Raw genomic sequence first — 13169 nt, 5'->3', positions numbered from 1 at the left:
AAATGTGAAGGAAAACTGAAGTGTAGGAGTGAAGGCTTCTGAGCAAAAACAAAAGAAACTGCCAGAAGAGAGCACAAGAGTATTCAGTCGGTCATGCAGCATTCTTGGAGGCAGTCAAGGCTCCAGTGCTGAAAATCAGTTGGAAGGGGCTGGAGCACAGGGTGGCAGGTCTGTGGATACAAGTGGGAGGGGAAAGAGGAGAGATAAGTAGTGAGGTAATAGGGAGGAGGATAGCCCTCTGAAAGAAGGGAAGAGGCTGGGGAGCTGGAGGGTGGGAGACAGAGGGATGAAGGGGAGAGAGAGGGGGAGCCGGGAAACTGAAAGTTAATATGGCTGGTGTCTGGTTGGAGAACTGACAAGACAGAATACAAAGCGGTAAACAAGAAATCTGCAGATGCCGGGATCTAGTGCAATAAAGAAATGTGTAAGAGGAACAGAACAGCAAACACAAGAGCAAAAGGCTTTCAGGCCTGAGCCCTTCTTCAGTCGTGTCAGAAATTAGGCTGATGCCTGAATAAAAAGGTGGAGGGGTGGGAGGAATGGGAGAGGGGATCAGTGCCCATTGTCCACCTGGAACTCAGGTAGTCATCATCCAGCAGACTTCTCAGCTGATCACACCTAACCATCACCACCCTGCTCTGGCTGGCAGAACTTGTTCTCACCCTCCATAATTTTTCTTTTGACTCATCCCACTTTCTCCAAGTTAAAGGGATAGCCATGGGTACCCACATGCACCCCATATTGGCCTGTCTTTTTGTTGGCAACTTGGAGCAGTCCATACTACAAGCCTACACAGGCAATGCTCCTCAGCACTTCCACCTCAGGAGACAAACTCTCAACAGACATCTTCTATAAGCTCACCCACACCCACGGCTACCCCGACTACACCTCTTCCCACCCTGTCCCCTGTGAGGATTCCATTCCTTTCTCTCAATTACTCCATCTCCGTCGTATTTGCTCCCAGGACAAGGTCTTCCAAGCCAGATTATCTAAGAGTTCCTCCTTCTTCAAAAAAAAATGGCTTCTCCTCTACCACTATCAACTTGGCCTTCACTTACATATCCGTCATTATCCACACCTGATCTGGCTCCTTCCACTCCCATGTGCAACAAGAACAGGATTTCCCTTGTCCTCCCCTACCATCCCACCAGCCTCAGCATCCAACACATCTTCCTCCATCAATTCTGCCAACTACTACATGATCCTACCAAGGTACACACCTTCCCTTCACCTCCGCTCTCTACCTTCTGCAGGGTCATGTCCCTCCATGACTCCCACACCCTCTCCTCGCTTTCCACCAAATGCCCCATTGGTACCTACCACTGTGATTGCAGGATGTGCTCCACTTGTGCCTACACTTCCTCCCTCACTCCAAGTGAGGCAACAATTCACTTGTGAATCAGCAGGGTTCATCTGCTGTATTCAGTGCTCCTGTTCTGGACTCATCCTAGGAGAGACTGGACACAGACTGGGAGATTGCTTAGCTCTATCCACTGCTATAGCAGTGGTCACCTCTTGCAATCCCTGCCCTATTTCCTTGCTGACATATCTGTCCATGGTCTTGTGCACTGCCAGACTGAAACCACCTGCAAATTGGAGGAACAAAACCTCATTTTCCATCTGGGCACCCTCCAACCGGATGGCATTAACATTGGTTTCTGTTTGTCCCCACCCCATCTTTCCCATGTCTCCTTTTCTCTCTTTCCCTTTGTCTCCTTCCCCCAGCTCTGCTTTCACCGAACCAAAAATACCCCCTTCTCCCAATCAATTCTCACCTTTCTTCTCTCCTGCTTCATCCATATCCAATTAACACCTTTTGTCTGTTGGTCTCTACTCCTCCCTCTGTCCATTCTTCCCTTCTCCCCACCTTTTTAATTCAGGTGCCTACCTGCTTTTTATTTGCACTTTGAAGGAGGGCTCAGGTCTGAAACTTCCTATGGAGGCTGCGAGACCTGTTGAGTTCTTCCACCATTTCTGTGTTTTTATTACCATCACAGCGTCTGCAGACTTTTGTGTTTCACTCCTGAGTCTTGTGCATTTTCACAAATGGGCTACCCTGAGACTGAAACTACTGAAGTTTGTGTGGATGTGTAAAATTCAGTCTGAGCTTTGAATTGTGCTGAGCATTATTTCAGCTGTATGATAGATCTGGCAACACCTCATGAGCATACTATAACAAAGTGGGTGATTGAGTGAATCTTGATTCTAATGGTTAAAATGAATTGTAAGTTGCTAGATATTGTTTTCAAATTCCATGAGTATGTCTCCATAGTAACAGTTTTTGAGCCAAGGTCTTCCTGCGTGTTTAATATAAACAAGTTAGTTTGAATTTGTTTTTGTACTGTTCAGAACCAGGGCAAAATATAGACAATCCAGATAAATTCTTTGATCGTTCTTTTAACCATTTTAAGTATAGTTTAATTGTTTTAATAGTTCTTATAGCATAAAGCAGGGGTGTCAAACTCAAATTCACGGAGGGCCAAAATTAAAAACTTGGACTAAGTCGAGGGCCGAAATAAATATTTATTGAAAATTTTCAACAACATCTGCATGTTTTCTCTTCTTTCAACATATGTAATGTTAAACTTTAGGATATAACTTTAGGAGGATAATGTTACAGGTCAGGAGTAGGTAGCTCAAGTTCACCCTTTGCTTGACCTGAGGGAAACATATTTGGTCCCTGTGGAGATGTAGTCAGCATTCACAGGCTGTGTCCATTTTGGCCTGCATCAGGACTCAGCATTTCCTGCTCACTCTTCAGGCTCTAGGCCTCTATTCACCCTCGACCCACCATCCCTCTACCTGACCAGTCCTTTACCCAACCTCTACTCACCCCTCACTTCACTCGCTCTGCCTCTACCCACCCCATCCTATACACGCCCCTCTACTGCCTCTCCCCTCAACCTGTTCCTCCCTCTACCCGTCTCTCACCCTCTAATCACCCCTCCCCTACTCGCCCTGCCCCTCCCTTTTTACCTCTTCCCTATCCACCCCTCCTTCCACTCATCCCTCCCTCTAACTGCCCCTCGCACCACCATAACTTCCCCTGCCCATTACCCCTCACCTACACCCTCTGCCCACCCCTGCTTACCCACCCACTCAGGCCCAACGCGCTGCTGATCAGCCTTTGCGGACAGCCACCATCTCTCTCTTCACGTGCAGGGCCGAACCAGTCGTCCCTGGGGTCCGCGCGGGTGCAAGCGCCGAAGGCCGTGGCGACCGGGAGAAGTGCACTCGCGCTGTGGAAGGCCCGTCCGGTGCCAGTCGCGCGGGGCTCGCGCTGCCCGGGGGCCGTGCGCAGCCTGCCATGCCCGTCGCGCCGACAGAAAATCACAGGCGCTCGCCCATCCGCCGCACTGCTCGACAGGTGGGAGAAGTGACTGGTTGTGCGGGGAGCCTTCCAACCGGCTTGCCGGCTGATGACATCGACAGACTTCTCGTGTTACAATTTCTCATGTTACAATGGGGAAGGATGTGCAATGAAGGGGGAGGATGGTGACATTACCAAAAAAACAGCATCGGCTCTCGCTGCAGGGCGGGCCACCTCTAATACATTTTTGAAATGATCTTGCGGGCCAAATATAATTATATCGCGGGCCAAATTTGGCCCGCGGGCCAGAGTTTGACATGTGTGGCATAAAGCTTCAATTAACAGTGAAAAACACTCAATGCTACTTTAGAACGGACTAGTCAAGACAAGTCAAGAGAACATCATCTGCATGCTGTCCAAGCTATTATGAAGGAAATATTGATCTTAGCGCAAAATGAAAGCAAGACGGAAACAGTAGAAGAATGAATAAGTATTTTGGCTCTACATAAGAATCTCTACTTCTCCATTGGGAAGTGAATTCCACAGGTTCAAAACTCTCTGGGAGCCACACAGATAGTGCAAAGCCATTACAGCGCCAGCAACCTGGATTCGAATCTGATGCTATCTGTAAGGAGTTTGTACGTTCTCCCCGTGTCTGTGTGGGTTTCCTCCATGTGCTCTGGTTTCCTCCTATCCTTCACAGGGGTTATAGGCTGATTTGGTTATTTAGTCAGTATGAGTGTGTACCAGAAGGGCCTGTCACAGTGCTGTATTGTCTAAATTAAATTAAATTTTAAAAAACATTATAAAATTAAGCAGATCCTCCTTATCTTTGTCTTAAATCAACTCTCCCAAATCTTGAAGCTATTACCCTAGATTTCGTCTCATCTGCCAGTGGAAGTAACTTTAGGAAGGAAAAAAAAACTCCAAAGCGTGAATTGTTATGATGTTGGTAACGTGCAGAGACAGATAAGAGGTTGGACAATGGCCCATCACGATTGAACCTTTCTGTTGTTAAGCTAATATTGCAATCCCTTTTCGCTCCAAATATACACTTTATGCATATCTAAACAATTCAACCTTCCAAACTTGGGACAATGGCAGCAAAGATAATGCTGTTTACTAAATTGGTAGGTGCAGGAAAGTTGTTGTTAATTCATATTGATGGGTTCATGCCTGCCACTATAATGAGAGCAGTATTGCTGGGAATAGGTACAACATTATGGTACAACTTTGGGGTATAGATTTGGAGGGCATGGTTCTATTACTGTACTATGCGAGAATTCACATGCCTGCAACTGGGGTGGAAAGAATACATGATTAATTATGAACATTCTTCTTTATTTTGGAGACATTCCTTCGGTGCGTCAATACTAATGTACTATATAACCCCTCTGACTTTGTTGTGTTCTTTTGGCGATGGCTCCCAGGGAACTCTATCATGACAGATCAGATCTGAAATGTTTTTGGTGTCACCTTCTGAAAGTCTGCAACAAAGCTGTCATTAGTCCACCCCTCCCCCCAACACCGGATTACCTATTGGCAGTGTTAAATTCACAGCTCACTCATACTGGGATCTGCTATTAATCTGTTTGAGGAAGATGGTGGTCACAGTGGGTTAGATGCCATTTTTAAACTCCTTGGACCAAACTGTTCACATTAGTCTTAGTTGATTCCTGGATGTAAAATTCAAGCAGAAAGTTCTTGCCTCTTAACTTTAACCCTAAATTGGTGTCTGTTTGCAACCCAGACTGAGGTGAATAGGGTTGAAAAGGAAAACTGGTTCATTGGGTCACTGGGAGAAATTGGGGTTGGAGCTGAGGCTTTTTGTTCAGATTTGGCATTTCTCATATGATGGGGCATCTGAACTGTTTTGTGACTTTTTCATCCCAATAAGCTAAAAAAAAAGAAGTGAATTATCTAATACAAACAGGTAACTGCATGCTTGGTGCTACCAACTCCATGACTGTGCAAAGACAGCATTCCCCAAAGTTCCTGCAATCTGGAGTGATCGAGACTTCAACAGTGATTGGTTATAGGTAACTTGCAGCGGTGGGTTTAATTTTGCGCGTTTCACAATAATAACAGTGCGATATCTGAGCCACCTCATGCCCTGAAATCACCAAACAACACAAGAACTGAAGATGCTGGAATCTTGAGCAGACAAGGATGACATAGTTAGCGGTTAGTGCAATGCTGTGACAGCACCAGCGACTGGGTTCACATCCAGCACGGGGTGCAAGGAATTCTCCCTGGGTTTCCTCCCACCCTTCAAAAAAACCTACCAGGTTTGGAAGTTAATTGGGCAGCATGGGCTCATGGACTGAAAAGGCCGGTATGTATGAAAAAACCGAGCTGATGGAGGGATTAAGCAGGTCAGGCATCATCCATGGAGAGAATTGGTCTGTCAACATTTTGGGTTGGGACCCTGTGTCGATACTAAAGGGGGAAGGAGAGATGGCAATCATGGAAAAGACTTGCAGAAGTCTCCAGAGCTGACAGGATATGGGACTAAAGTAGGTGGGAATGGTGGAGAGAGAAACAGGAGAGAAGACAATTGGGGAAGGGTGGGGGGGGGGGCCACAAATGTTTGAGAGAAAAGTAAGAATGGGGACAGATAAATGAGAGATGGAAACAGTGGAACTAAATCAGGGTGAGGGTTATCTTAAGAAAGCAGCCTCTATCCTCAAGGACTCCCACCACCCAGACCATGCCCCCTTCACTCTGCTACCATCAGGAAAAAGAGCCTAAAGACGAGCATTCAACGGCACAAGGACAGCTTCTTCCCCGCTGCCAGCAGATTGAACCAGACACTGCCTCACCTTGACTTTTTGTGCACTATTACTGCTGTAAGGTGGTTTATATGAATGTTTACACTGTGATGGTGCCACAAAACAACAACTTTTGTGACTTGTTCATGACATTAAATTTTGATTCTGAACTGATTCAAATGATTAAAACATGATAATGGGATCCTAATTACATTTGCTGGATCACTAGTCCTGGCTCAATAACATAAGTATTATCCAACAGTACCTCATTAAAGTGTATAAAGGAGAAGAAGACAAGTGAAGCAAGAAACAGAATTCCAAATTAAAGCAAAATATTCTGGCTGTTCATTTGGAAAAGTAACTGAAAAGTCAAAGTTTAATCATCAAAAATATTTTGGGAAAGGGCATCAAACAATAAGTTTCAGTGTGTGGAGTGAACTTTAATCCTTCTAAATATTTGGAGCCTGCCGTCACTATCAAAACTCCCTTTCTATAATTAATGTAAATCAGCAGTTCTTTCTTGGATTAAATGCACCATTAAATTGCTCTCTGTCTGACAAGGTACAGGCAAGCTCAAGCACCCACCTCAAAGCCTGCAGAACACATACACACCCTAACACACATGCAAGAAGGACGCCTGATAACATTAAAAGCCCAGGGATATCCCCTCTCCCCCTGTTGGCACCACCTCCACTTTCTGCTGTAAGGGTGCTCTTAGTATCTGAGCAAGTAGGGTCCTACTAGGCAGAATGTGAGAATTAATTGTGCTCAGTGCATTCAGTCATTGGAGCTTTGCCCAGTGCAGTTAATCCACAGGCAGAATGAAAGCAAGGCTCAAAAGAAAAAAAACAGCTTCAAAAAATAACAGACAAAAGCTTGGTATTTGCATTGCCATGGAAATTGAGGTGGACTTGGTCCCTTGTTCAAATTCTGCCTATCAACAAATGAAATCATGAGTTCTGTAATGGGAAGCTTAGCGAAGTAAATGGTCCTGGGAGGGACAGGTGAAGGTGCTGGTGGGGAGCTACCACTGCCTGGGATGTTTCACAGTGGAGGATCTAACAAGCAGAAGTTCAGACAGAAAGACAGCGAGTGTATTGTGCAAACAACACCAATCGTGATGTACAAGTATTTGGATAGACAGGAAATGATTAGGGATAGTCAACATGGCTTTGTGTGTGGTAGGTCATATTTAAACAATCTTATAACGTTTATCCAGGAGGTTACCAGCAAAGTTGATGAAGAAATGACCGAAGATATCTACATTGACTTTAGTAAGGCTGTTGACAAGGTTTCTTCCACATGGGAGCTTAGTTGGAATTTAATACAGACCACAGATGTATGAATCTTTGCTATCCAGGTGTTCCAGGGCTTTGTGTAGAGTCAGTGAGATGGCATCCGCTGCAAACCTATTGCTATGGTCGGGAAACTGAAATGGATCCATGTCGCTGCTCAGACAGGAGCTGATATGCTTCCACACCAGCCTTTCAAAGCACTTCATCACTGTTGATGTGAGTGGCCAATGGACGATAGCCATTTAGGCAGGTTATCACACTATTCTTGGGCACTGGTATGATTGATGCCTGTTTGAAACAGGTGGGCACCATGCCCTGCTGGAGTGAGCTGTTGAAGATACCTGTGAATACATTGGCAAGTTCGTCTGCACAGGTTCTTAATACTCAGCTGGGTACTCCGTCCAGACCAAAGGTTTACTTAAAGATTAAAAAGTTTAGGACCATTTCCTGGAGTGTAGAAGAATGAGGGGAGATTTGATAGAGGTATATAAAATGATGCTGGGCATTGCTAGAATAAATGGAAGCAAACTTTTTTCACTGACGTTAGGTGAGATACAATTAAAGGACATGGGTTTAGGGTGAAAGTTTAAAGTGAACAGAAAGTAATGTGAGTGCAGAATGAGCTGAATTGGTGAATGCAGGCTCAATTTTGCCATTTATGAAAATTTGGACAGGTACATAAATGGGAGGGATATGGTGTGGTTGCAGGTCTAGGCAAAATAGTTCAGCACAGACTAGAAGGGTGAAGGGCCTGATTCTGTGTAGAAGGGTTCTATGGGAGATGAGTATGAGCAGGTTGGACAGGGCGATGCTAATTGTAGAAAATTACAAAAAAAGCTGGCAGTTTAAATTTCCCTAGGGTATGAGAATCAGTAGGGTGGGGAAAGGAGAACGGGAGGAAAAATGGGAACTGTGCAGGAGGGTGCTTTTTTCTGTGGTGTATATCTCTATTGAGGAGGAGGTAAATTGACACAATGGTCAAAGATGGAGAATAAATTGAATCATGAAGAAAATAGGAATGATTTATTTCTATAGTCAATGGATGCATAAATTGGGAAGCATGACACCAGCAGTGTATCTGACTGGGACCATGGGTCAGAAACCAGTATAAAAACAGGACGCAGAGTTGGGCAGAAAAATGGTAGATGGAGTTCAATCTGGATAAGTATGAAGTGTTGTATTTTGGAAGGTCAAGTTTGTAGGTTGAGTTCATGGTTAATGATAGAATTCTTAACAATGTGGAAGAACAAACCGATCTTGGGGTCCAAATCTACGAACCTCTCAAGGTTGCCTCGCAGGTTCATAGGATGGTTAAGAAGGTTTTATGGTACGCTTGCCTTCATTGGCCAGGGGACTGAGTTCAAGAGTTGTGAAGTAATGCTGTGGCTCTATAAAACTCTGGTAAAGACCACACGGAATATTGTGTTCAGTTCTGGTCACCTCATTAAAGGAAGGATGTTGGAAGCTTTGGAGAAGGAGCAGGGGAGATTTACCAGGCTGCTGCCTAGATTGGAGAACGAGACAAAGTTAACGTAATCATGGTATCAATAAGCCTGCCTATTTTCACCACCACATTAGTTCATTTAATTCCTGAGTTGGCTGGCCCATTGGTGGAAGCAACACCTTTGTTGGTGCTCGGCCTGACTGTGCCAATGCAATTCCGCCAGGTCTTCCTTGTTTTAGCCTCAATCTATCTGAGTTTATTTACAACTGTGATGTCCATCTTCAACTGTCATATCTACCCACCACCTTGTTGACCCACAGTGATTACTGGTTTAGCAAGATCTCAACTTTAAAAATGTCATGCTAGTTTTCAAATTGTTCCATGACCTCACATTTCCCTATTCCTTTACCAGAATGGCAAATCCCCCCTTCTGAAATTCTGAACATCTCCAAATTTAACTACTCCACAATTACAGTGGTATTAACTCCTAGAATTTCCTTTGTGAAGATAATTGTAAAGTATTCATTGGCAATTAAATCTACATCTTTGGTCTCAGTATAGTTTACCTTCAGTTTACTACATTCTACTCTTACCTTTCTACAGAACAGGTAATTCATCTGAAATGTTAATTCTATTTCTCTCGCTGCAGATGCTCCATACATTTTAGAGGAATATTTATTGAATTTAGTATTTTAGTTATTAATATTTCTGTTGTGTTGTTCAATAATTAGCCTCCTGCAGCTCCGTGTCAGATTTTGATGATCAGAATTCAGTTTAAGTTTAGACATACAGCACGGTAACAGGCCCTTTCTGGCCCATAGCCTCTGCCACCTAATTAAACCCAATTGACCTATAACCCCGGTATGTTTCGAAAGGTGGGTGGAAACTGAACCCCCCCCCCCCCGCCCCAGGGAACACCCACGCAAACACAGGGACAACGTACAAACCCTTTACAGGCAGCGAGGGATTTGAACCCTAGTCTCAATCGCTGGAGCTGTAACCATTGCACTAACCGCTACGCTAACTGTGCCACGATGATTTGTCACATGAAATGGGCTTATAGAAAAACAAGTTGTTGCTGCCTAACAAATAGTTGATGCCGTCAACAGTCACACATGAAAGAATGCCTATTTGGGTGGAGAAAACAGACAAGACGCTGCAGGCTGATGACTGAATTGGTCGCTGACAATTTTGCTGGTGGAGAGCCAGAGTGCGAAGTGGCCAAGTGAAAAAGGTGCTCCAGCCAATCAGAAATCTGTGCTTACAATAACTGCTTGCTCCCATGTCAGCTGTTGAAAGACAGACTGGGGTGTAAAGGAGTGGAGGACAAAGTGTGGCCAGAAGGCCCAGGACTGTTTTTCAAAACAGTCTCGGGGGGTTAGCAAAAAACTTGCTGGGGGTCTAGGGACAAATATCAGATTGCTTTTAAAAAAAATCATATTTGAAGAATACTGTGATAGGCTGCCGAGCTAGCCTACAGCTGAAATGAAATGCTTTCTTGACATTTGACTGGGAACATCATGCACACTGGGTTCTCTGTTTCACTCAGAGGAGGTTGGCATTTCCCTGCAGACATTGCCACTTGGCACTGCAGTCATCATGTAAGGTTTGTTTGTAAATAAACACTCTTGGTGCTTCACATCCAAAAGAAAGATGCATGCATCTGATTTTTTTTCCTATTTACAGTTGCTTTTTAATTCAATTCAGCACACGACTGTAGTTGTTTTTTTATATACAGTATACAGTAGCAGTTCAGCTGCAGCCAAAAAAGAATTTCAGTGCATATGTACATTGTATAATGTATATGACAATTGATATCGTTATCATTTCACCCAGATCTTTCAATAGGTTTTGAAGTGAAAGTGGATACGTATTTATTAATAATTCAACTTGAACATGTTTGACTGCACAAAATACGTGTTTCAGGACCAAACTAATTCAGGGAACATTATACCATCAATCCCAAACCGAAAGATCAGAAACATTTTCCAGTCTTTCACAACTGTAGATGCCCTCAAGAACTTTTATTTTGTTATTCAAGTCTAGCTGAATGGATAAAGCAAACAGCCAGCCCCAATAACCCTGAAATTATGCCTAAATAATTTGTCTTGGCAGAAATGGTTCTGGAAACAGGAAACACTCTTGGTCTTTCTCAAATGATGCCAATCAAGAAGGCAGAGGCTTGGTTTAATGTCTCATAAAAGTTGTATCAGTTGAGATTGTGTACTTACCTCTGGAATGATCATCTGACTCAGATCTATGACTGACACATGAATGAGGACATGAAGTGTGTAAATACATAAATTATAAGCCACTTGCAAAATGACCGAGATAAGCAGATTGGGAAAGAAAACACAGGAAGGGTGGGGGGGAGGGGGATAACATGCGGGCTTAGGAAGAACTATAGTTCCAGGATGGGCTTCAGAAGAAAAACAGCGAGCCCAGTCTGTATCCAGCAGTTGCCTCAAAAGTCAATGAATAAAATATTCCAACTTCCACCAGCTCATCAACCCTGTGCTCAACATTAATTAATTTTATTTTCTTTGACATTGGATTAAGGACACCTTGACTTTCAAACTGAGTTACTACAAAGACTGAACTTGCTTGTCAATACTTCACTAAAAGGTACAGGTCATTTTTCTGAACGTTATGTCATGAGATTACAATGAGACAGACAGAAAGTGAGGGATAAAAGATCAAACTGAAAGGATGTTTGAAATCAAACACCTTTCCTCAGGAGGTTATTAATAAATGCAGGTACAAATAGTAGGATAGGGTATTTATTTTGAAAACTGATAGAGCTCCCTTTCATACAGAGTTTGGGAATTTTTTAGACTTTCCTCTGAATAATGATATAATATCGTCATGAACTTTGTCAATGTACACATGCAACGGAAAGATTACTTACTGAAGCCAAACGGGTACTTCACAAAAAAAACAACTACAATATAATACATTAAATTACGAAGAGATGATAAATACAATAGATGATAAATATCCACAGTTACCACAGTGCAAGAAAAATAATGGCATTTTTATGGCAGCAGTCCTTTTTGTGGTGTTGGAGTGGTTTATGATTAGCATAATCGTTGCCATCCCTCGAGATCGAGGATGGTGGACTGTGTTCCATTGATCTATTTATGGGCTCTCAGGTGGCTTATGAAAGATCTTCTGCATTCAGGGCAGGTCATTCCAGATGGCTGATCGTGCTTTGTTTGTTGCTGCCTCTCTTTCTATTTACTTCCTCTTTCTAGTTCTGCACATCTGTTGGCCTTGAAAGTGGCTGTTCCTTCTCAGACGATGGTTTACCAGAGTTACCTGTCCTTGGCATTGGTTTCCCAATTATTGATGCCGATGTTACATTTCTTCATGTAGAATTTTAAGACATTTTTTAATCTCTTCCGTTGTCCACCTCTTTTACGTTTGCCTTCTTTAAGGTGGGAGTAGAAGATTTGTTTTGGCACCCATTTGTCTTCCATCCGAACAACATGACCGCTCCATCTTAGTTGGTTCATAATGTCGTAGGCTTCAATGCTGGTTTTTGCTTAATTTAGCACCCTGATGTTAGTTCTTAGATGAGCATAGTAAGGGGAGGTTCAAGAGCATGATGGCTGTTGGAAGGAACCTGTTTTTGAACCTAGAAGTGCTGTTCTTCAAGCTTCCCTACCTTCTGCCTAAATGTAGCAGTGAGAAGAGTTTGTGACCAGGATGATGGGGGTCCTTTAGCATGTCGGCTGCCTTTTTGAGCCAATGGTGGACTTGGCTATGTTTGCTACTTTCTGCAGTCTTAAAACCATAGAACATTACAGCACAGAAACAGGCACCTTCGGGCCTTCTAGTCTGTGCTGAACCATTTTTTTTGCCTAGTCCCACTGATTTGCACCCAGTCCATAACCCTTGATAACCAAGCAAACAAAATAACATTGGAACAATCAAAAAGGGGAAGGAGGAGTTGCAAATTTTATCTGTGTGCAAGAAAGAGACAAAAGGCCTTGATGGTTCAACATGAAGTGCAAATTAATTGCAGTGTGACTTATTCAGTTGTTTCAGATTTATTGAAAGGGTATATACATGACATCACACACCACCCTGAGATTCTTTTACCTGCGGGCCAGGCAGTATTACTACTTATTGGTTGTGCAGAGAAAACTGTACACAGCATAGACATATAAACATATAAAGAACTGTAAACAGATAAAGAATGTAAACAAACTGACAGTGAGTGAATAAAAAAATCAATAAAGTGCACAAGTAGGAGTCCTTAAATGAGTCGCTGATTGAATTTGTCGTTGAGGAGTCTGATGGTGGAGGGGTAGCAGCTGTTCCTGAACCTGGTGGTGCGAGTCTTG

At 43.4% G+C, this 13169-nt stretch overlaps 1 protein-coding gene across 1 annotated transcript in view; it reads right to left on the bottom strand.

The window, feature by feature from the left end:
• sap30bp (SAP30 binding protein) overlaps nucleotides 1-13169 on the bottom strand; it is a 113388-nt gene that overhangs the window by 17919 nt on the left and 82300 nt on the right. The gene's annotated exons all lie outside the window — the stretch shown is intronic.

Source organism: Narcine bancroftii, chromosome 3 (assembly GCF_036971445.1).
Source record: "Narcine bancroftii isolate sNarBan1 chromosome 3, sNarBan1.hap1, whole genome shotgun sequence".
In the NCBI taxonomy this organism is placed as follows: Eukaryota; Metazoa; Chordata; class Chondrichthyes; order Torpediniformes; family Narcinidae; genus Narcine; species Narcine bancroftii.
The sequence above is the reverse complement of the archived record's forward strand: the minus strand, read 5'-3'. Positions and strand labels throughout refer to the sequence as shown.